Genomic DNA, 26,026 nt, shown 5'->3' with positions numbered 1-26,026 from the left:
GGACGATCCATAGTGTTGGTGGCTGCAGCTGGATCATGCAGTCTGATCATCTGTGTTTGTTCATACATCGCCAGGAATGAGGAAGTCATCCAAAAGTGCAGCCACAGTCATACTTGTATTATGGCCTGTTTTAAAGCCCGATTGTGAGTAGACAGTGGGTGTTTTGAAGCTGAGGTATTGAGAGCTGTGGCCAGCAGGTGGTTGTATAGCTTCACCAGATCCCTGGCACTTTATTCTTGCTGCTGAATTACCTTCCTTCTAAGAGCATTTTGGAAGTTAGTTGGAATAATGTGGCTCCAGGAAGGAAATAGTTTGATCAGTTTTCTAATGTGATAGGGTAGCAAAACCATGGTTTATGTTCCAAGGAGGTTGTGATCAGAGGAAAAGGTTTGCTGTTTTCAGTTTTTACCACAAAAGTGGTGATCAGTTCCAGTGTTGTTTGGCAAAAATCACCTGTGAGAAGCCATGATATCCACCATAGCAAAGGCATACTGAGCTGATTTATTGGAAGTGTCTTCTGAATGGATTTTGAAGAATGCTACTGCAAGAGTAAAATGGTCTGTCATGTTGAAAATCAAATCAGTAAGCTCAGAGGTCAATAAAAGTATCTTTAGGGAGGACTGTACATCAACAGGAGAAAAATATTTTATCCATTCCTGGCCTTGAATGTCATGTAGATGCTCTCAAAGTATCTTGGGTGGGTGGGTGCCATCTGACATGTAAATTTGGAGGAATAAAGAATTGCTACTCCACTTCCCTTACAATTGTTCTTGATATGGCATGATGGGTTTGCAGGGCTCTTCTGTTGAACCAGCATATTAGCAGGAGTTAGAAACCTGCATCAAATTGCAGAAATTTTGCTGACTAACTTGCAACATGGCTCATTAACTCTGTCCTGGATTAAAGGTTGATAAGATATTTAGTGGCTCTCTAGGCAGCTGGGAAAGAAGAGGTCCTGGAAGCAAACTGTAGGAACACTCAGGTTTGGAAAGGATACTCAGGCTGAGATTTATATTTGGCTTTTAAGTTGCCAAGAAAGCCAAACCCCAGGAAGAGAAGTGAGTTTGGACACTAATTCAGCTCTGTTTATTCTGAATGTCACCATGCCTGTTATGGGTCATAGCTGAGAGGGCCAATCTCAGCTCAGACTGTCAAAAACTGGACAGACACTCCCACACTGGTGGTGTAGTCTATAATTAGACTTAATCAAAGCAGCAACAAATGTGTGCTCCTGCATCACTATTCTAGCTTAACAGACACAGACATTCCAGCCTATATTACCACCCAGACGAACCGGACTTCTGTGATTAAAGGTTATTAAAACAAAAAATCACGACACATGTAGGTTCTTCCAGCCTGAGAGGGCCAGTCAGTTACCCAGGTCAGTGGATGCTCAGAACCTTACACCAAAGACAATGCTGTGCCGATCTTTTAATAAACTAGCTAAAGATTGATTGACTAAGAAAAAGAAATAAGAGATACTAAAAGGTTAAAGCAAATAAAATATGTTGCAGTTGGATCAAAGTATGTAGTCCAAAATGATAGCAGGGATGTTAAATCTGCTAGTTTTCTATAAGTCTCTCTGAGTTGCCCAAATAGTTTTAGGGACTTCAGTCCTTTTGTTCAAAATTTCCCAAAAGAATTCACTAGTCTGGAGATGGGGTAGGAAAGAGGTGGCTAGGAGCCTTTTTTCCCTTTATATATCTTGACCTGTTTTTTTTTCAGGAAAAATCGTGGCTGTGTTCTGGCGTCAGGTAGCTCCATTACGTATGCGCTTTGCCATTAGTCCGCCATATGAATTGCAAATTCTAGTTTGCATTTTTTGCATATGTGCCATTTTAGGTGTCTTCAGGAATGATGTGCAGAAATTCTCTTTTTTACAGTTTCTTTGTTATTCCTGAAGAGCTAAGCTGTGGGTGTTTCTCAGACTCACAACATGTTTGAGTTACAAACATATAGCAAAATTTCATAACTCCATACCCAGTGTTGATGAATACATTATAATGAGTTAATAATACTCAGCAGATTACAACGTTTCCAATGATACCTTACAAGGCATACTTTGTACAAGGTTTATCAAAATTCTGTAACAGTGGTGACCATATTAGTGTAGATGGTCACCTTCCCCTTTAGACAGCATCTCACTGAGGACAAGGTGAGGCTGCAGAATGTTTACATATGTGAAATGAGGGAGTGTGGCCTCGGCTTTGAGGTTGACGGGAAGGAACCACTCTCCATCCCCTAGTGCAGTGTTTCCCAAACTTGGGACGCCACTTGTTCAGGGAAAGCCCCTGGCGGGCCCGGTTGATTTGTTTACCTGCCGTGTCTGCAGGTTTGGCCGATCGCTGCTCCCATTGGCTGAGGTTCACTGTGCCTGGCCAATGGGGGCTGCAGGAAGCGGTGGCCAATACGTCCCTCGGCCCGCACCATTCCAGCAGCCCCCATTGGCCAGGCACAGCAAAACGCGGCCAGTGGAAGCCGCAATTGGCCGAACCTGAGGATGCGGCAGATAAGCAAACCTCCTGCTTGCAGCTGTGCCTGGCCAGAGCCCTGAAACTGCTAATCCCCGATTGAGCCTTATATCCATAGGCGCACGGTAGTGAGGGGGCATGGCTCCCTTTGAGACTGACGGGGAGAGATGGCCACAGACCTCTACAATATGGTCTTGGCTTGTGCTGTATAGAACAGCTGGCAGGGTCAAGCTCTGCCAATACTTTGTTTGCAGAGTTTTAGGTTTTTTCTTGTTTACTCAGATCTTAATGATGCAAAACAGGATGAACGACTTGTCAAAATCAGATCATAAATAATTCTGGTTTTAACAGCCAACCTTGTATTCATCAGCAAGGTATTAAACTCCTAGCTGGGGACATGAGGTGTTCTAAACCACGGTGATGTAGGCCCAGCTGCAGTCAATGGAACTAGTCAGCTAGACCTGGCTACAGGATATTCCCTAGATGAGTATCCTTCGAGGGTAGTGCTTCTGGTTTCTTGCAATTATTTCAGGTTCAAGAGGTCAGGACCATTTTGTTTCCTTCGTTTTGTCTGCTACAGTTCTAGTCTGGATTAATGTGGCTGAACTTTCCAGGAAGGTGCCATGGCAAGGTAGCCTACAAAAGGGCATAGCTGGTATAGGAGTGCGTGCATAGTAGAATGGTGGGTGTTCAGTGGGAGGCGTTTTGTGTGCGTTTGTCATGTTAATATCTTGTACTGCTATAGATCCTGTGGTGGACCTTTGAAAAACTAGTTTTTTCTGTCCTTAATTTCTAGTATACTTCAGATGAGTGAGATCTTATCAGAAGTTAGTACAATCCTGAACCATTTAGAGGAGATCAGATAAATAGTGTTAAGTAGAGTTTAGTGCTAATGGAGTGTAGAGAGTAATGCTGGTCTAAATTTGATCATCCCCATTATGTTTTGCTTATGTATGTAAAACAGGATAGAAATGTTAAATGTTATCATTTATTTGTCTGCTGGGGGAGGGAAGGGGGGAAGTGGTCCTTGAAAGAGGCCTTTGATGTGACTAATAATTATGTTGCATTTTATGGTTTTTACTGGAGATATAACATATTAGTTAAGACAGAATTGGTCTCTGGGTTCAACAACCTCTTTAGATCCCGGATTGAAAGATGCGAAGATGCGTCTGTTGTACTTCTCACATGCAGAATACTAGGGGCCAAAAACAGATTATGAGGCTAACTGCCTGCCAGAGAGAATAAAATAGAAAGAGAAGAGCACTTTCTCCATTGCCATTAAGGAAAGGGCAAAACGAGTTTGACACAATATCAATATTAATCTCATGAAGATCCGATTTATTTTTAAGCTGTGCCACCACTGCTATTTCTCGTTTTCCCCAGATTTCTTCACCTGCAAAGCATTCTTCTGCACTCTTAGCAAAGGCACAGTGGGTCCAGTTATAGGGCACAATGCCACAAGAAGTTGGCACCTCTGAGTCTCATCACCACCTTTCATTGGATGACAGCGGTGACACTGCTGCGAAGTTTAGTAACAGGATTTTTTGACAGCATTGCCTGCAATAGCAGGGGATTGGGCTCAATAACCCAAGAGGTCACTTCCAGGTCTCATGTTCCTAAACTAGAAATGATTTACACAAATCCTCTTCCATAATGATGGGGCCATTATCACTGAAAAGAGCATGTCTTTCTCGCATTCATGTTCAGAGAACGACATTCATTAAAATGAGCAAATGCCTGTTTCCTACAAATATGCCTTGCAGCAGGTCTCTGATCCAAGGATTCAAGTGAAAGAGGAGATGAGAAGGGTAATGATAATGAGAAAGTGGATGGAAGTTAAAAAGCTGTTGCCATTGGCATGTTGTTGTTATTTTTGGGGGGGTTAAGAGGAGAAGGCTGGTGTGTGAGTGAACTTTCAGCGCTGCACTGAGATGAAAGTAGAAGTTATGGTAAATAAGTGTAGAAGCAGAATTACGCAGGCAATCATTCAAGCTGATGATACACAAGATTTATTTGAAAAGTAAAAATTAACCATTTTCTAATGTACTATAGCTGCTTTTTGGGGGTATCCCATTAATAATAATAAATACCTAGCTCTCTTAGCAACACCTCCCATTGCAGAATATGTCAGCTGTTGCAGGTTGCTCTTTAGTATAGTTATGTAGGGATGGGAGGAGACAAACACTTTGGGTCCAGTTACATTCCTAACTTATCTTTTGTAATATTGGAAAATATGAGCCTACAGTTGTTCTTGCACAGGATGATAATTGTATGTTATGCTTCCTTCAAATACATAATAAACCAAATGTCAGTATTTTGATCAAAATATTTTACATACAGAGATTTATTGGTTTTTTTTTTTAATAAACCTGAATAACTTTCACTTATACCACTCTTATTTTCATGTCATTTCAATGGAGTTTGGTAGGACTAATTCTCACTGATGTAAATCAGGAGTAGTTCTGTTGCAGTAAATAGAGTTTACGCTAGAGTAAAACTGTTGAAGATGACAGGAGACTCAGGTCTGATGACTTCAGCGGATCTACTCCTGCGCTAATTTTGTGTAGGAAAGAGCAGAAGCAGGCCCATTATTTTTGTATAGATGTGTGCCAACATATGACAGGGTGTCACACGTTTGTGTTTGTGGGGAGGGAAATCAAAAACAAAGAGTAGATAATTATGGATTTTTAGAAAGACTCGAGAGATTGTTTTCTGTTTGTAAGGAATCTTTGCTAAACTAGATGACAAAGTGACACCTTGCAGGAACCCAAGTGCCACACTAGTGGGCTAGCTTTGCATTGTAGCAAGCAGATGCACACTGTCTAAGAAGAACAATCTGAGTATAAATCAAGGTGGCCCTCTTCATTTACTGCCAAAAGAATGACCAAATATTACACCCATAATGATCCAGTAGAAAAAGCCACTTCAGTCAGTGCACGTTGGGATTTATAGGGCCTAACTTTAGTTTACACCACTCTGGCAGCATAATTGAGGATGGGGCGCATAGTCTATCATGAACTGCATGTCCACTTTAAGGATGAGGTGGCCGTCACCTGTACTTTGGACAATTCTGCTCTGGCACTAAAGAGGAATAAGGAATTATATATATATTCCCCTTTAGTGCCAGAGCAGAATGTATATATAAGTTATATATATAGAAGTTGCGCTGCAAATAGGGGAAAATACATATTTCAGACGGTAAATTGCCTGCAAAAGATGTTCATTGAAATAGGTTTCTTGCAACATCCAGTATTCTAAGGGGAGCAAACCAACTTAAAAGCATCAAACATAGTAAGAAAATGACAATGGACATGCTTTAACGATACCATCAACATGACTTTCACATCAAGTGATAACATGGACACCACCTGGAAACAGAAAAAGAGGGTGATCTAGAGAAACTTTACACAGAACAATAAAGAAGTAATCCAGATCCATCAACATGACACTCAGAAGCCTGAACAGACCAGCACAACACCAAAATAAATGCCCTCTGCACCCGAGGGTGCTGGAAGATAAAGAAGAACATGCATAGCAACATTTTCAGCTGAAAAATTATATTCAGCATAATGAACTCATGTTAGAGTTTACTTTGTTCATAAAAGCCGTCCAAATAAAGACACTTTCTTTACATCCAGATTTTCTTGTAAATTAGAAATTGTGAATGTTTGAGACACAATTTCCCTACTTGGATTGAGTGAACATTTATGCAGTGAGCAGGTGGGGTGAATCCAGAAAAAGTTAAGATGAATCATTTTCCTGAAGGACTAGTTCAATTTGGATCTCTTTGGCCAAATTAATCTTTGGTGTAATTCCAGTAATTTCAGTATAACTTCACTGATGTTACATTAATGATGCATTAGGGCATTTGGTATTGTTAGATGTAAATGAGCTCTCACGCTTACTGTAACAAATGTAGTGAGATGGGTATTGAAGATCAATAGGTTTAAGCGTGACATCGTGTTTTTTACCAAGCTTAGCTCTGCTACCTACCAACTCCATTCTTCACTCTATCTAAATAGGACTACATGGAAATGACCTTCTCTATTAGATCTACAATTTATATAGTATTTTTCTAGTCCCTATTGGCTTTCATGGCACCCCAAGAAGTTCTTCCAGACGAAATTGACTTCACAAATTAAATATCCCCATCTAGCAATAAGAGTCATTCCAATGACTTCAGCGAACACTGGATCAGGCCCCAAACCAAGATGCTAATGTGAATTCCATGTAAAATTCGAACCCTTCAGAACTCAATGGGGAAAAATTTTCAGGCCTATCTTGCCACATTTGCTACAAAGGAGCACCCTCATTGTTCTTCTAAATCAGTGTTTCCCAAACTTGGGACACCGCTTGTTCAGGGAAAGCCCCTGGCGGGCTGGGCCGGTTTGTTTACCTGCCACATCTGCAGGTTCGGCCGATCGCGGCTCCTACTAGTCGCAATTCACTGCTCCAGGCCAATGGAGGCTGCGGGAAGTGATGGCCAGTACGTCCCTCGACCACGCCGCTTCCAGCAGCTCCCATTGGACTGGAGCAGTGAACCGTGGCCAGTGGGAGCCGCGATCGGTCGAACCTGTGGACGTGGCAGGTAAACAAACCGGCCTGGCCCGCCAGGGGCTTTCCCTGAACAGGGTGCATCCCAAGTTTGGGAAACACTGTTCTAAACAATATAGGAATGATATCAGGCCTCTGAAAGATCCTTAGGAAAACAAATTCTGCTCCAAAAGGATTTGTATTGATCCTATCCATGTCAGGTGAATCCTAGGAGTTGAACTCTTAGTCTATGTCTGCACTACACAGCTTTTAGTGACATGGCTCTCCTGCTGACAAGAACTTCCATGCCCAACAAGTGGGGTTTGTGTTGTCAGCAGGAAAGCACTCCTCCTGACAACTCGTTGTTCACACCGGTGCTTGTTGCGGAAAAACTTTTGTCTTTCGGGGGTGGGGTGGGGGTGGAGTTAACATCTCTGAAAGACAAAAGTTTTGTCGTTCAATTGCCAGTGTAGACATGGGTAGGAATGCATTGCTCCCTCTCATCTTGTCTGGGCTGAGAGAAAAAGCTGAGCAGAACTTCCTTGTTGACTTAACACTTGCTTTGAATAGCTCTCATCACACCAGTTAAGGTAAAATCATAAGGCTCTTACTGTGTCTCCTCTAAGACGAGGCAGGGAGAGTAAATCCTTGCGTCTGGGAGCTGGGAGGGGGGACTCTGGTAAACAGGCCAGTGTTTAATGTTTTGATTTTGACTGTAACTGTTAACCAAAAGGTTGAAAATACAGTGAGCAAAATTCTACACTTACACTAGGACAACCCCCATTAAGTCAATGGGGTGGTATTATGTTTTACACACACAAACTACATATTTTCACTCTGAATTACATTAATTTTAGACTAAGGAAAACATCAAATCAGGGCACAAACTTAAAGTCTCCAAGTACAGCGTGTGCTCTCTGTAACATGTTGTAAAACTCTGCAAGGGGTGGGGCCAGTTTGTGAGGCAGACTGTTGGAAATTTAAAGATACACCACAGAAACATTCATAACAATTACCTAGCCATATACACTGCAGATTCACTGCTGTAATTTAGACGAATAGGCCTGTTTCTCCATTGCTTCATTTTAAATGGGCCACTTCACCTTAAATGGTCCCTTGACATATCTGTTAATTACTTATGCTAAACAATCTGTTCCACATAGTGTTTAGCTGTGACACTCTGAGTACATTTCCCAGCCCTAAAGAAGAGCACTATGTAAGCTCAAAAGCTTGTCTCTCTCACCAACAGAAGTTGGTCCAATAAAAGATATTACCACACTCACCTTCTGTTTCTAATATCCTAGGACCAAGGTGGCTACAACACTGCATGTAATCTTTTTTCATGTAGTTAATTAAGTGGATGTAACATGCAGGTTAGCTTGCCTGCATTTTTATATTTATTCCTTACTCACTTTGCACAGATGCAAATGACTTCACAGATATAAGGCAGAAGAGAGTCATGCCAAATGATTCCAGGCTATTATTGTTATTTGAAGCTACAAATAACAATAGTATTTATTACTAGTAAATAAGTAATAAATAAGTAGAATAAGCCAGAAACTTATAGTAAATAAGCCAGAAACTCTAAAGTTTATAGTAAATAAAGCCAGAAACTCTAAAGGATTTCTTTTTGCAGCCTTTATTTCTTGAGTAGTGTGTCTGTCTAGCTCAGTTGACCCCAAGGAGTTGTCACCTACACAAGAATCTAAAGATCCCTGGAGGTGGGGGGTGGGGGAATGGGGGAGGCACCATGGATTAGTTTTACCATTGTTTCTTATCTGAAGACCTGAGCTCATTCTGTTTAGGTGACAAGTGAAATTATGCTGGTGGCTTCATCCTAGTTCCCCTTGGTGCATGACTGGTAGTGTTATCGCAGAAGTGCCAGGATTGGGATAAACAGAGGCTGTGCATATCAGGAATGATGCACACTGGCAGAGATGTGTGTGGGGAAGCTTGAACAGTTTTCCCATCATGTACAGCTACTATCAGTGGCTCGTTGTTCCCTGTTGTGATTAGTACCATATTATTATTATATGAAGATACTACACATCAGCCTCAATCAGGATCTCATTGTGACAGGTGCTGTATGAACATGAAAGATAGTGTCTGACCCAAAGAATTTATGAACCAAGAAGACAAGCAATATATGCAGGAAGAAGGAGGCAAATATATATATAATTGTATGTGCATATGTGTATTTGCAATTTTTTGTTTTATTCATGTTTTTATAATAAATGATAAAATAAAACAATGGCATCACTTTTTTGAGCAGCACAATGGTGTTGCATGTTTGAATTTAAAGAGAACTCTAGATTGTCAATGACAGACTCAAATGAAATTATTTAACCAAAGTTTATCAATCAGACTAGTACAGCACTATCCAGAAAGAACAGATATTACAACTCTTGGTGTAAGGTAACAAGCTTGCCTCTGTGTGTCTCTCCTCTGTAACTGGTGGGATGCTGGCAGTTTGTATTCCCCAACCTAAATTCCAAAACCTCTGTCTCTTCATAGGGTATAAGACAAATCTCTTTTTTTGGAGGGAAAAATACTTTCCCATGGTTAAGTTTACCATGTGGTTTTTTTAAATTATTTTTGGAATGGAATTTTATGGTCCTCAGTTTACCTGATTGAGTAAAAAAGAATCTCTCATCCAGTCATTATTGACTACTGTGAAAACAGTTCTTATTGAGTTCAAAGCATCTTTCAATGGGTCATTTTTTCATGTAGTACTGAACCCACCTGTAATGACAATGATTCCTTACTGATCACCCCATTTTGTTTATAACATACTTCTGTAGACACCTTTTAATAGTTTGATAGGGTCTTTTCCTTGAACACCTCATAGAACCATAGACTATCAGGGTTGGAAGGGACCTCAGGAGGTCATCTAGTCCAACCCCCTGCTCAAAGCAGGACCAATCCCCAATTTTTGCCCCAGATCCCTAAATGGCCCCCTCAAGGATTGAACTCACAACCCTGGGTTTAGCAGGCCAATGCTCAAACCACTGAGCTGTCCCTCCCCATCTTTAGGTCTGTATTCCCACAGACATAAAGATGCTGAGGATAATTAGATACAGCCCAACACTTAATCACATAAAATTCTTGAAAACAACAAGGAGTCCGGTGGCACGTTAAAGACTAACAGATTTATTTGAGCATAAGCTTTCGTGGGTAAAAACCCCACTTCTTCAGTTGCATGGAGTGAAAATTACAGATGCAGACATAAATATACTGACACATAAAGAAAAGGGAGTTACCTCACAATTTGAGAACCAGTGGTGACAGGGCCAATTCAATCAGGGTGGATTAAGTCCACTCCCAACAATAGATGAGAAGGTGTCAATTCCAGGAGAGGCAAAGCTGCTTCTGTAATGAGCCAGCCACTCCCAGTCCCTATTCAAGACCAAATTAATGGTGTTAAATTTGCAAATGAATTTTAGTTCTGCTGTTTCTCTTTGAAGTTTGTTTCTGAAGATTTTTTGTTCAAGTATAGCTACTTTCAAATCTGTTATAGAATGTCCAGGAAGATTGAAGTCTTCTCCCACTGGTTTTTGTATGTTACCATTCCTGATGTCCGATTTGTGTCCATTTATCCTTTTACGTAGGGACTGTCCAGTTTGGCCAACATACATGGCAGAGGGGCATTGCTGGCACATGATGGCATATATAATATTAGTAGATGTGCAGATGAGTGAGCCTCTGATGCTGTGGCTGAGGAACAAACCATCCCGATGTGCAGAAAGAATAGCAAATATGGCAGGTGACCAGCTTGGCTTAACGAGAAATCTTCAGTGAGCTGAAACACAAAAAGAAAGTTTAAAAGAAGTGGAAACTTGGAGAGATGACTAGGGAGGAGTATAAAAATATTGGTTGAGTGGCCAAACCACAATTGGAGTTGCAGCTAGCAAGAGATGTGAAGGGTAACAAGAAGGGTTTCTAAAGGTCTGTTAGTAACAAAAAGAAGGTCTGGGAAAGAGTGGGACCCTTACTGAATGGGGGAGGCAACCTAGTGACAGATGATGTGGAAAAAGCTGAAGTACTCAATGCTTTTTTTGCCTCCGTCTTCAGAGACAAGGTCAGCTTCCAGACTGCTGCACTGGGCAGCACAGTATGGGGAGGAGGCTAGCAGTCCTCAGTGGTCAAAGAACAGGTTAAGGACTATTTAGAAAAGCTGGATGTGCACAAGCCCATGGGTCCGGATGCAGTGCCTCTGAGGGTGCTGATGGAGTTGGCTGATGTGATCGCAGAGCCATTGCCCGTTATCTCTGAAAACTCGTGGCGATCAGGGGAGGTCCTGGATGACTGGAAAAAGGCCAATGTAGTGCCCATCTTTAAAAAAGGGAAGAAAGAGAATCCAGGAAACTAAAGACTGGTCAGTCTCACCTCATTCCCTGGAAAAGTCATGGAGCAGGTCCTCAAGGAATCCATTTTGAAGCACTTGGAGGAGAGGAAGGTGATCTCCATTGATTCACCAAGGGCAAGTCATGCCTGACCAACCTGATTGCTTTCTATGATGAGATAACTGGCCCTATGGATATGGGGAAAGTGGTGGATGTGATATACCTTGACTTTAGCAAAGCTTTTTGGTATGGTCTCCCAAAGTATTCTTGCCAGCAAGTTAAAGAAGTATGGATTAGATGAATGGACTATAACAGTGATGGGCAACCTGCAGCCCGCGGGCCGCATGCGGCCCATCAGGGTAATCTGCTGGTGGGCCACCAGATAGTTTGTTTACATTTGCAAGGCTCCCTGCAGCTCCCAGTGGCTGCGGTTCGCTGTTCCCAGCCAATGGGAACTGCAGGAAGCAGCGGCCAGAACATCCCTGCGGCCCACGCCACTTCCCTCACCTCCCATTGGCTGGGAACGGTGAACTGCGGCCACGGGGAGCTGCGAGTGGCTGTACAAATGTAAACAAACTGTCCGGTGGCCCATCAGCGGAGTACCCCAAGGATCGGTCCTCGGACGGGTTTTGTTCAACATCTTCATTAATGATCTGGATGATGGGATGGATTGCACCCTCAGCAAGTTTGTGGATGACACTAAGCTGGGGGGAGAGGTAGATATGCTGGAGGGTAGGGATAGGGTCCAGAGTGACCTAAACAAATGGAAGGATTGGGCCAAAAAAATCTGATGAGGTTCAACAAGGACAAGTGCAGACTTCTGCACTTAGGAAGGAAGAATCCCATGCACTGCTACAGGTTGGGGGCCGACTGGCTAAGTGGCAGTTCTGCAGAAAAGGACCTGGGGATTACAGTGGACAAGAAGGTGGATATGAGTCAACAGTGTTCCCTTGTTGCCATTAAGACTAACGGCATATTGGGCTGCATTAGTAGGAGCATTGCCAGCAGATCGAGGCTCAGGGATTCTCATTAATGATAATGATGTCTGTGTGACTGAATCCCCATAGGCTACAATTAATATGTATGCCTTAGAGGCCAATAGCCCTAATTTCAGAACTGAAGAATACAGGACAATTGTCAGAGTTATATAACAAAATTATTCCACTGTTCATGAGTTATTTTTGTTACAAAAAAATTTGAGCGGGAGAAAATGAAAGGAAAAAAGAATACATTTGCAAGCCAGTTTGAATTAGAAGGAGAACATTTAGTTTGAGATTTCTTTGTAGAAGGTTTTTGGAGTCCAGGAACTTACTATCACTATTAAGGCCCTAGCATGCAGGTGGGAGTATATAAATAAATATCAACTGTTAGCAGATTCCAGATACAACTTTACCATGATGAATGCGGAAGACCAGGGCCAGTTGTACTATACAGAACAAATAGATTATTTTAAAGTGCTTTCTTGTGTGTCATTCTCACTTGACCTTTTGACCAGATACTGTGATCCAAACTCTTAAGTGGTGCAAAATGACCTTAAGTGACCTGAGATGACCAAAGACTCCTCCCTGTGCAAAAGGATTCTCTGTTGACATAAATCTGGTGGAGGAGGTTCTGTCACTTCTTATGCTACCTGTCACCCTATCCCTGGTTAAGGAAAGGAAGGGGGCAAAAAGGGGCATTCTGAGAGTGGGATGTGAAAGGGACAGGGAGGGGAACTTACACCAACTGCGTAACTTAGGACTGTTTCTGTGCAGCCCTAACTTGTGCCAACTCTGGATGGCTCTGAGTCTGACGGTTCTGCAATTGGCTCCCTGCAACTGCCACTATGCACTATGTCGGAGCACAGTTCCGGTGCAGTGGAGAATCAGGGGCTGTCATAAATATAAAGGGAAGGGTGTCATAAATATAAAGGGAAGGGTAAACACCTTTAAATCCCTCCTGGCCAGAGGAAAAACCCTTTCACCTGTAAAGGGTTAAGAAGCTAAGACAACCTCGCTGGCACCTGACCAAAATGACCAATGAGGAGACAAGACACTTTCAAAGCTGGAGGGGGGGAACAAAGGGTTCTCTCTGTCTGTGTGTTGTTTTTGCCGGGACCAGAGCAGGAATGCAGGTCAGAACTCCTGTAAAAAGTCAGTAAGCAATCTAGTTAGATATGTGTTAGATTCTGTTTTGTTTAAATGGCTGATAAAATAAGTTGTGCTGAATGGAATGTATATTCCTGTTTTTGTGTCTTTTTGTAACTTAAGGTTTAGCCTAGAGGGATTCTCTATGTTTTGAATCTGATTACCCTGTAAGATATTTACCATCCTGATTTTACAGAGGTGATTCTTTTACTTTTTCTTTAATTAAAATTCTTCTTTTAAGAACCTGATTGCTTTTTCATTGTTCTTAAGATCCATGAATTTGGGTCTGTGTTCACCTATGCAAATTGGTGAGGATTTTTATCAAGCCTTCCCCAGGAAAGGGGGTGTAGGGCTTGGGGGGATTTTGGGGGGAAAGACATTTCCAAGCGGGCTCTTTCCCTGTTATATTTGTTAGACGCTTGGTGGTGGCAGCAAAAAAGTCCAGGGGCAAAAGGTAAAATAGTTTGTACCTTGGGGAAGTTTTAACCTAAGCTGGTAAAAATAAACTTAGGGGGGTTTTCATGCAGGTCCCCACATCTGTACCCTAGAGTTCAGAGTGGAGAAGGAACCTTGACAGGGACGTTCACCCATTGTGCAGAAGTAGTATAGACTGTATCATAGGTGTGCTTATGCTTTTCTCAAATTATGACCATGTTGTGAAGAGGCACACTTTTATCTAGTTTGCATTAATTGTAATAAATTGCAGCTGCCCTCATCTTTGTCCATGTAGAGCTTGTGTAGACCCCTGCCTGTAGCTGTCTTTCTTGAACAGAGCAGCTTGCACTGTACATTGCCATGGACTGCACTTGGCCAGTGGTGTTATATCATTAAATAAATTCACACATATTATGGTACAATAAAATAAAGCACAAACTATATATGCTGAGATTGCAGATGTATTACACTCTGGGCAATTTATAATATCACTAAACCAGCTCTGAGATCAGAATTTCATTCAGTTCAGATTTTCTCTAAACCATCGGACCTTGGATTGTTAGCTCCTTGGGGCATGAGTGTATCTTCCGTTATGTTTCCATAACAGTAGTACATGAATAGCCATCAATCAATAATAGTTACTACAGAAGAAAAGAAATATTATCCAGAGAAAGTGTTACACCATCTCTATGAAAAATTGGTATGCAAGTTCCTGTTAACCCTAGTAGATTTTAACTTTGTCATGTAAGCACAGCCTCTAATTAGTGAGGGTGTTGAGCAGCGGCACCTAATAGGAGCATTCTGCCTCAGGAAATTAGACTGTCTTCCAGGGCTCCCTAGTATGCAGAGGCTGTGAGCCTGTTACTTAACCCCATTTGTGGTATGCAGCTTATTTACCTTGCACAGATGGCCAGTTTTACTGGCTGTTGTGGGGGAGTTGGAGTTTATAGCCTTGCCACCTTCTCACTCCATTTAGGGTGTTATGTGCCTTTCAGGACTAGGAAGAGAGCAGTCCCTGCATTCCCTTAAGAAGATAGAGAGAAGGTAGTAGGGCAGGTTCTTTACAGCAGTGGCTTTCAACCCTTCCAGACTACTGTACCCCATTCAGGAGTCTGACTTATCTTGTGTACCCCCAAGTTACCCCTCACTTAAAAACTACTTGCTTACAGAATCAGACATAAAAATACAAAGTGTCACAGCACACTGTTACTGAAAAATTTTTTACTTTCTCATTTTAAACATATAATTATAAAATAAATCAATTGAAATATAATTATTGTACTTACATTTCAGTGTATAGTATATAGAGCAGTACAAACAAGTAACTGTTTGTATGGAATTTTAGTTTGTACTGACTTTGCTAGTCCTTTTTATGTAGTCTGATGTAAAACTAGGCAAATATCTAGATGAGTTGATGTACTTCCTGAAAGATCTTTGTGTACCCCCAAGGGGTTCGGGTACCCCGATTGAGAACCACTGTTTTACAGCCTCTGCTCACCACAGAGCACCCATGACAGAACCAGGAAGCATCTGGCCCGCAATGAAAAGTTCTCATTGCAAAATGGATGAGATAATGGAGATTAAACATACTGTATAGATATTCTGGTCTGGTGTGCACTTTGGTTTATAAATCAGATAGTTCTATGACTCAGACACAAATCAGTGTAATTCTGCCCTTTTTCTGTATTTTCCAGAAATAATTGCAGAGATCTGACCTTCCAGTAATGCCACAAAATACTTTGCTGAGTTCTACAGAAAACAAAACATTGGTTTCCATCTCAAAATTCATAATAATGCAGAGAGATACTCTACTAGAGACCTTTAAAAAGATAGTTCATGGGTTGTTGTAATTTTTAACAAAATATTTCTAATGTTGCACTTTTAAATTGCTTACTGAAAGCGGTACGCTTTTAAAGGAGATCAGTGTGACTGCCTTATATTGACGGGGCATTTTCCTGGTTATGTCTCTAACAAAGTATACAAGCCACATTTGTATCTGGCAGAGACGACAGAATCGGAAATGAAAGGAAAGCACTTTATTATGGTGGTACCCATTAACTTGTCAGCTTGCTGGAATTATTTTAATGAGAGATATGAATCTGTCAAGAAATTCATGCTTACAAAACAGCTACTGAATACTTGCAAAATCTAGTTATTGTTTTGGTTGGCATGAAATGTGGTATGTGGACAGCTTAACCTAGCACAGACTGTGTTAAAACTTTTAGACAAGTTAAGTAGCAAGTAACATGGGAAAGCTAAGAAAGGATTGCTTAACATTCAAACAGATAAATCAATATTAGGGTGTCAATTAAGCGGAGTTAACTCATGAGATTAATTCAAAAACATTAATAGCGATTAAAAAATTAATCACAATTAATCACACTTATAACAATAGAATACCAATTAAAATGTAGTAAATGCTTTTGGATGTTTTTCTACATTTTCAATATTGATTTAAATTACAACACAGAATACAAAGTGTACAGTGTTCACTTTATATTAGTTTTGATTACAAATACATGCATTGTAAAAATGATAAACAAAAGAAATAGTATTTTTCAGTTCACCTCATACAAGTACTGAAGTGCAATCTCTTTATCTTGAAAGTGTAACTTACATATGCAGATTTTTTTTTGGTTACATAACTGCACTCAAAAACAAAACAGGGTAAAACTTTAGAGCCTACAAGTCCACTCAGTCCTACTTCTTATTCCAATTGCTAAGACAAACAAGTTTGTTTACATTGATGGGAGATACTGCTGACTGCTTCTTATTTAATATGTCACCTGAAAGTGAGAACAGGCATTCGCATGGCATTTTTGTAGCTGGCATTGCAAAGTATTTACATGCCAGATCTGCTAAACATTTGTATGCTCGTTAAAAAAATGTGTCAATTAAATTTGTGACTGTATTCCTTGAGGGGAGAATTATATGTCTCCTGCTCTGTTTTACCCACATTCTGCATATATTTCATGTTTTAGCAGTCTCGGACGATGACCCAGCACATGTTTGTTTTAAGAACACTTTCATAGCAGATTTGGCAAAATTCAAAGAAAGTATCAGTGTGAGATTTCTAAAAATAGCTACAGCACTTGACCCAAGGTTTAAGAATCTGAAGTGCCGTCCAAAATCTGAGAGGGACGAGGTGTGGAGCATGCTTTCAGAAGTCATAAAAGAGCAACACTCTGATGCGGAAACTACAGAACCCAAACCACCAAAAAAGAAAATCAACCTTCTGCCGGTGGCATCAGACTCAGATGATGAAAATGAACATGCGTTAGTCCGCACTGCTTTGGATCATTATTGAGCAGAACCCATCATCAGCATGGAAGCATGACCTCTGGAACGGTGGTTGAAGCATGAAGGGACATATGAATCTTTAGCACATCTGGCGTGAAAATATCTTGCAACGCCAGGTACAACTGTGCTATGTAAACGCCTGTTCTCACTTTCAGGTGACATTGTAAGCAAGAAGCAGGCAGTATTATTTCCTGCAAACTGTAATCAACCTTGTTTGTCTGAGGTATTGGCTGACCAAGAAGTAGGACTAAGTGGACTTGTAGGCTCTAAAGTTTTACATTGTTTTATTTTTGAATGCAGGTTTCTTTGGACATAATTCTACATTTTTTAAGTTCATAGATTCATAGATATTTAGGTCAGAAGGGACCATTATGATCATCTAGTCTGACCTCCTGCACAAGGCAGGCCACAGAATTTCACTCACCACTCCTGCGAAAGACCTCTCACCTATGTCTGAGCTATTGAAGTCCTCAAATGACTTCAAGGAGCAGAGAATCCTCCAGCAAGTGAACCGTGCCCCATGCTACAGAGGAAGGCGAAAAACCTCCAGGGCCTCTTCCAATCTGCCCTGGAGGAAAATTCATCTCTTTCATGATAAAGAGATTGCACTGCAGTATTTGTATGAGGTGAATTGAAAAATATATTTTTTTGTTTTTTACAGTGCAAATATTTGTAATCAAACATAAATATAAACTGAGTACTGTACACTTTGTATTCTGTGTTGTAATTTAAATTAATATATTTGAAAATGTAGTAAACATCCAAAATATTTAAAATAAATGGTATTCTATTGCTGTTTAACAGTGTGATTAATCGTGTTTAATTTGTTTAATCACTTGACAGCCCTGATCAATATACCACCATGCAAACACCTGATAGTTAAGTACTGTAATAATTTGAAATCTCTAAGTGATACTGAGTTGTAATATGTTAATATAGGAAAATATTTTTACTTTCAGTTCTAATTGCAAATGTTTCCATATTGCCTTGAAGTACTATTACTATTACTCTTTTTTGCACACTATACAATAGGAATGTAGTACTGCTCTAATACCAGAACCATTTTCCGTACTTGCTTTTCTCTTGTATGCTGTCATGTTGAAATTCACCGTAGTACAGAGGCTCTGCACAGTGTGTTCTCTGCATCACATAAGCCCTTAACACCTCTGTGCCTGTCTGTAGATGTTATTAGGAATAAAGAGAACCATTGGTGAAAACCAGAAGGCATGGAAAATACATTGTGACATAGCCTGCAAATGAAGACCCAGGACCAGACACACAAATGGGATGTTCGGGGAAAATATTGTTGTCCCAAGAGGTTCTTGCTCCTCTCACCTTCAGGGACTCGCTGTTGTGGATTGCTCACAAAGAAATCAATAGTAATGCTTTTACATGGATGTGTACAGCGTGCTGACCTACCCTATATCTTTGTTTGGAAGCTACCACTTTTTAATAACCATTCTCAAACAGGCCTCATTCAGTGTCCATTCAAAAGAACAGCAAGATTCCTATGGACAACAATGATCACTGGATCAGGCCTATAAGACTTGACTCCATGGGGCAGTGCTATCAATAATCATTAATGTCAATACGTCAGCCGTAGATTTACTGTGTAGTTTTAGCACCCACATCAAGATCATACCACATTTTTGCAAGTAAAGCTGGCTGAATAATGTGAACAAAATCCCATAAATACTTGTTAGGATTTTAAAAGAAATTTGCATTGGCTAAGATCATGATCATACTGTATTCACATCTGCAGGATGTTGAATGAGCTAATGGGCATGAATGTTCACCAAAACAGGACATTATAATCAAGTGTTGGAGAATATTCATAGAAAGGGAATTTTGAAAGTATAAAGATAAGTATTTGCACTGCAAACTTGACTAGTAGTTATTCGTATACAGTCAGGGTATAGAAACATACCTGTGCTGTACAGTATACATCCAATCAAAAGTAACCAACACAGCTCAAATTTTTAATAAGGAATACCTGCAAAGATCTAGGTCACTGAAATATTACTAATTCTAAATGCCTGACATAGATAAATGGGTCATGTCCTCAGCTAGTGTACCTCCTTCAATGAAGGGGTTTTCAAGAGACCTACACCATTTTAAACTAGGTAAGGAGCTGGCCCAATGTCTTTGTACTTTATGGCAAGTGATCTACAGACGAAGAATTATTGGCAGAAGATATTCAGTGACTAATTCTGAATACCAAATATGCCTGAGGACAAGAGCAATCATCTTCATGAACAGATGGAGGCAAAATGGGTTGAGTAGAATGCTTTTTAATGATTAATCTATTTACACATATGACACTATAATCCAGTCCCCTTTAGGTGTCACTGACTGCTGTAGTAGAGCAACCTTTTTCAGCTAGCTAGCCGTGAGTTCAGAGGCAACTACTGTTTCACTAAAGCTACTAGCCTTTGGTGAGTTCCCAACACTCAAACATCTGTTAAATTATAGATTTATATATATGTTTACCAGATTTTCTGGCAGAAAAGAAAGGATGCAAATAACCTATGCACAATTCTTAGACAAGTACAGTCACACACCCAGTTCAGTTAATTTCTGTGGCCCAGAAGCAGAAGCTAAGCCTGATTGGTAACCTGACTTTTCTTTGTATTTTTTTACAGAAGGCCTCTGTATTCTAAAAGTATGACAAACTAACATGTTGAGAGGCTGCAGAGTCTAAGGGTATGTTTTCACTACCCACCAGATCGGCAGGCAGCAATTGATCCAGCGGGGATCGATTTATCGCTTCTAGTCTAGACATGATAAATCAACCCCTGAGCGCTCTCCTGTCAACTCCTGTACTCCGGCGCCATGAGAGGTGCAGGCAGAGTCAATGGGGCAGCAGTCGACTCACCGCGGTGGAGACACCACAGTAAGTCGATCTAAGTACGTTGACATCAGCTACATTATTCACGTAGCTGAAGTTGTGTAACTTAGATTGATCTCCCCCCACCCCAGTGTACACCAGGGCTAAGCAAAGGCATGCTATAAGATATTTGTGACTTGGACCGTGAAAATGAAGAGGCTGGGTAGTTTTAAGCTGAGTATAGCTGAGCAATGAAAAAGAAGAGCAGGTCCAGCCTGTACAAATTGAGTCCTTGATCATCTCAGTGTTTGTGACTTAGCCCTGGTCTACGCTAGGGGTGGGGATCGATCTAAGTTACGCAACTTCAGGTACATGAATAACGTAGCTGAACTCAACGTACTTAGATCAACTTACTGTGGTGTCTCCACCGCGGTGAGTCGACTGCTGCCACTCCCCCGTTGACTCTGCCTGCACCTCTCGTGGTGCTGGAGTACAGGAGTCGATGCGAGAGCGCTCGGGGGGGTCAATTTATCACGTCTAGACTAGATGCGATAAATCGATCCCCGCTGGATCGATCGCTGCCTGCCGATCCGGCAGGTAGTGAAGATATACCCTATCTTTCATCTTCTGCATGCTGACAAAGGTTTGAAATGTAAAACCAAAGCAACAGTTCTTGGCTGGAGCCTGAATATCCAATCCAAAGTAAGTGACTGAAGTGGCACACAAGATCTTATCAGTGAATTTCCTAGCTTTTGTTTGTGTCCATCTCAAAATACAAAATACAAGCAAACCAAAACAAAAGGTCCTACAAATCATCCTCCTGCATAGGAATTATAGAATAAGGAGTACTGGAGATCAGTGATTCTCATTATTTTGTCTATAGCTAACCAAAAGAGACTTTTTGTGTAAGTAACATGTCTTTACATGCCTCTGTTGCTCTTTGCTGCTGTACCTGACACTGGGGAAGGTCACTGCAGAAGAACAGAAGGCCAGATCAGGAATGAGAGAAGGAGGGTCCCTGAGGCAGAAGGGAAGAGCCCTAGGAATTTGTATCAGACTCTTCAATGAGTCCAGGGTCACAGTGGAGCTTGAATTTCTATGTGAGGATGGTGGAAGAGACAGGACATCAGGCCTGTGGGGCTGTCTTTGCAAGTCAAAGCACACCCTGGTTGATGTTCATGGAACCAGATTCTGCTTGATAGTTGTTCTGAAGCTCTTTCCACTCTTCCTCCTTCCTTCCAAAACATGAAACTGTAGACTATGAGTGAGGTGATGCTCCAAGTAGGGGGCATACTTGGATTCTTGGGCTCTTTGACATGGGCCTGGCTGCGTTAGAAACATAATAGTGCTCTCAGTTTAACAGGACTCTTGTTTGTTTATTTAGTCATATTTTTTCAATGGAGCCTTATATGTTCTCCTATCCACTAGTACATGAATGGCCCTTCCTATATTTCTATCTTTTAGATGCCAGGGTCTAGTTTTCAATAGCCACAGAACACACTTTACTTTTATCCTAAGTGTCTATACTATGGCTTTCTGGCCGTAATCAAGAAAGATAAACTCAGACTGGAGCAGGTGCAGAGAAGGGCTGCTAGGGATGATCAGGGGAATGGAGAAGCAATCTGACAAGAGGAGACTTGGCTTGTTTAGGCTGGCAAACCGAAGGTGGAGAAAGGAGATGATTGCCTTCTATAAATACATCAGGGGGATAAACAGCAGGGAAGGAGAAGAGCTATTTAAGTGAAAGGACAATGTTGGCACAGGAACAAATGGGCATTAACTAGCTATGAATAAATGTAGGCACAAAGTTAAAAGGTGGTTTCTAACCTCAAGAAGTGTGAGGTTCTGAACTGCCCCCTCAGTATGAGTAGTGGGGCAAAAAGCCTAACTGGCTTTAAGATGGAGCTTGATAAGTATATGAAAGGAATTATAGGACAGGGTTGCCTGCAACATCAGGGGACTGGACTCAAATGACTCAGGATTGGTTCCCTTCCAGTCCTATGTTCTTATGTTCCAGCTATGTTATCTTTTAGAGTCAGCTGCAATCATTGCCCTTAAATGGGCAGCACTACCCTTCACCTTTACTAAGTTGACAGATTCAAATGGGTCTTGGCACTGGACTTTGAGCACTGTGGCAGAACTTTGAACTACAGATAACAGGAAATCTGATAGTGCCTCTGTGTCCTGGTGCAGCAGAATTACACTTGGCATAAGAAGAGAATAAAGTATGGATGGGAAAGAAACATGCATTAGACTAAAAGAAAAGAAGTATTTGTGGCACCTTAGAGACTAACAAATTTATTTGAGCATAAGCTTTCGTGAGCTACAGCATACATCCGATGAAGTGAGCTGTAGGTCACGAAAGCTTATGCTCGGATAAATTTGTTAGTCTCTAAGGTGCCACAAGTACTCCTTTTCTTTTTGCGGATACAGACTAACGCGGCTGCTACTCTGAAACCATGCATTTAGACTGCCATTGCACTCGATGAAACAGATGAAACAGAAATAAACTAAGGGCTAGGGCTGTGCCAAGTTTATTTATACCTATTTTCCCCAAAGGGAAATTCAATAATTAAAAAGCACATTTCTCTGTGTAAAGAAGAGCCACTCTCATGCATTACAGATTGAAGAATGGACTTCCTAACAGCTAAGCTGGCCCAGATGGTGGCATGTACACGGGAGATATATTCTGGGCAAAATTCACCTCCCCATTGCCATGGTGTAAATCCTGATTACTTCCATTGAGGTGAGTGGAGCTATTCAAGATTTACACCAGTGTAACTGAGCATAGAATTTAACTCACTCTTTGTTTTTTAACTACACTTTTTCCCTTTCTCTACTCCATTTTCACCCTACTTGTTAATTAGATTTTTCTCTCTTCCTCCACAGTTTCTCCAAACCAGGCTGTGAATTCCAAGAGAATTCATGTATTCAATGAACTTTCAAACCTGCAAAGTTTGAATGGGTTTGAAGTTAAACAAAATGAGTTCACCCATCCCTAATAATAAAGTTGGAATGCAAGTGGACCAATGCACAGAATTAGGATTTAAGGCCTGCTCTATCTTTAATTCAGTCTTTTATCGCTTTTGTGCATATTGTAGAACCTATGGTGCATGAAATTCTGAAATGATTTAAGATCCTTTTAATCACAAGATCTAATCAGTGAATTTCCTGGCTTTTGTTTGTGTCCATCTCAAAACACAGAATACAAACAGACAACTCCTCCTAGCTAAATTGAATTAAAATCACATAACACATTGAATAATCATTATAGGGACTTTGTACAGGTGCACCACCCTATTGGGAATTCCTGGAGGAAGGACTTTCTAGTACTCGGAGGCACAATCCTTCCCAGAGTGGCAGGGAGGATTATACAGGCCACACCATCCTGTAGCATAGTGCAGCCAGCTACCCTTGATGTAACAGGTCCACTTTGCCTTGGCGCCACTTCCTTTTGTTGCTCTTGTGTGTTGACTAAAAGTGAGCAGTCCCTGAACTCTCTTCCAAGCCTCGGGTCTGCAGTTGTGACAATCCCTTGGCTGTCCACACTAGGGGAGAGACTCCTCATGTTCCCCACCCCAGACCTCCTGTATCAGGGCTTGTTACTGTCTGGCCCTTGTCAAACACATTGATACATTCTATAAATGCACTAGAAGTAAGAAGGAGGCAAAGGAAAGTGGAAATATCTTCATTACTTAATGGATAAGCAGAGCAAATAATGGATGACACAGAGACGGCTCAAGGGCTTAATGCCATTTTTGCTTCAGTCTTCACTAAAAAAAAAGGTTTAATTGTGTTAAGTATCTGGTCACAATTAATATTACTAACAACGTGGGTGAGGGAACACAAGCCAGAATAGGGAAAGAACAGGTCAAAGATTATTTAGATAAGTTAGGTGTATTCAGGTTGGCATGGCCTGATGAAATTCACCCTAAAGCACTTAAGGAACTAGCCAACACAATCTCGAAATCACTAGCAATTATCTTTGAGAACTCATGGAGGATGGGTGAAATCCCAGAAGACTGGAGAAGGGCAAGCATAATACCTATCTTTAAAAAGGGGAACAAAGAGGACCTGAGGAATTACAAACCAGTCAGCCTAACTTCAATACCTGGAAAGATACTGGAACACACTATTACACAATTGATTTATAAGCATCTAGCAGTTAATAAGGTGGTAAGCAGTAGCCCACAAACCATGCCAAACCAATTTAATTTCCTTCTTTAATAGAATCATAGAATATCAGGGTTGGAAGGGACCTCAGGAGGTCACCTAGTCCAACCCCCTGCTCAAAGCAGGACTGATCCCCAACTAAATCATCCCAGCCAGGGCTTTGTCAAGCCTGACCTTAAAAACTTCTAGGGAAGGAGATTCTACCACCTCCCTAGGTAACGCATTCCAGTGTTTCACCACCCTCCTAGTGAAAAAGTTTTTCCTAATATCCAACCTAAATCTTCCCCACTGCAACTTGAGACCATTACTCCTTGTTCTGTCATCTGCTACCACTGAGAACAGTCTAGAGCCATCCTCTTTGGAACCCCCTTTCAGGTAGTTGAAAGCAGCTATCAAATCCCCCCTCATTCTTCTCTTCTGAAGACTAAACATCCCCAGTTCCCTCAGCCTCTCCTCATAAGTCATGAGTTCCAGTCCCCTAATCATTTTTGTTGCCCTTCGCTGGACTCTCTCCAATTTATCCACATCCTTCTTGTAGTGCGGGGCCCAAAACTGGACACAGTACTCCAGATGAGGCCTCACCAATGTCGAATAGAGGGGAACGATCACGTCCCTTGATCTGCTGGCAATGCCCCTACTTATACATCCCAAAATGCCATTGGCCTTCTTGGCAACAAGGGCACACTGCTGACTCTGCTGACTCTGCTGACTCTGTATCCTATCCCTACCCTCCAGCGTATCTACGACTCCTCCCAGTTTAGTGTCTTCTGCAAACTTGCTGAGGGTGCAGTCCACACCATCCTCCAGATCATTTATGAAGATATTGAACAAAACCGGCCCCAGGACTGACCCCGGGGCACTCCACTTGATACCGGCTGCCAACTAGACATGGAACCATTGATCACGACCCGTTGAGCCCGACAATCTAGCCAGCTTTCTATCCACCTTATAGTCCATTCATCCAGCCCATACTTCCTTAACTTGCTGGCAAGAATACTGTGGGAGACCATGTCAAAAGCTTTGCTAAAGTCAAGGAACAACCCGTCCACTGCTTTCCCTTCATCCACAGAGCCAGTTATCTCGTCATAGAAGGCAATGAGATGAGTCAGGCATGACTTGCCCTTGGTGAATCCATGCTGACTGTTTCTGATCACTTTCCTCTCCTCTAAGTGCTTCAGAATTAATTCCTTTAGGACCTGCTCCATGATTTTTCCAGGGACTAAGGTGAGGCTGACTGGCCTGTAGTTCCCCGGATCCTCCTTCTTCCCTTTTTTAAAGACGGGCACTACATTAGCCTTTTTCCAGTCATCCGGGACCTCCCCCGATCACCATGAGTTTTCAAAGATAATGGCCAATGGCTCTGCAATTGCATCTGCCAACTCCTTTAGCACTCTGGGATGCAACGCATCCGGCCCCATGGACTTGTGCTCGTCCAGCTTTTCTAAATAGTCCCGAACCACTTCTTTCTCCACATAGGGCTGGTCACCTTCTCCCCATGCTGTGCTGCCCAGTGCAGTAGTCTGGGAGCTGACCTTGTTTGTGAAGACAGAAGCAAAAAAAAGCATTGAGTACATTAGTTTTTTCCACATCCTCTGTCACTAGGTTGCCTCCCTCATTCAGTAAGGGGCCCACACTTTCCTTGACTTTCTTCTTGTTGCTAACATACCTGAAGAAACCCTTCTTGTTACTCTTAACATCTCTTGCTAGCTGCAACTCCAGGTGTGATTTGGCCTTCCTGATTTCACTCCTGCAAGCCCGAGCAATATTTTTATACTCATCCCTGGTCATTTGTCCAATCTTCCACTTCTTGTAAGCTTC

The sequence above is a fragment of the Lepidochelys kempii genome, chromosome 2 (genome assembly GCF_965140265.1).
Source record: "Lepidochelys kempii isolate rLepKem1 chromosome 2, rLepKem1.hap2, whole genome shotgun sequence".
Lineage (NCBI taxonomy): Eukaryota > Metazoa > Chordata > Testudines > Cheloniidae > Lepidochelys > Lepidochelys kempii.
Note: the sequence above shows the minus strand (reverse complement) of the source record.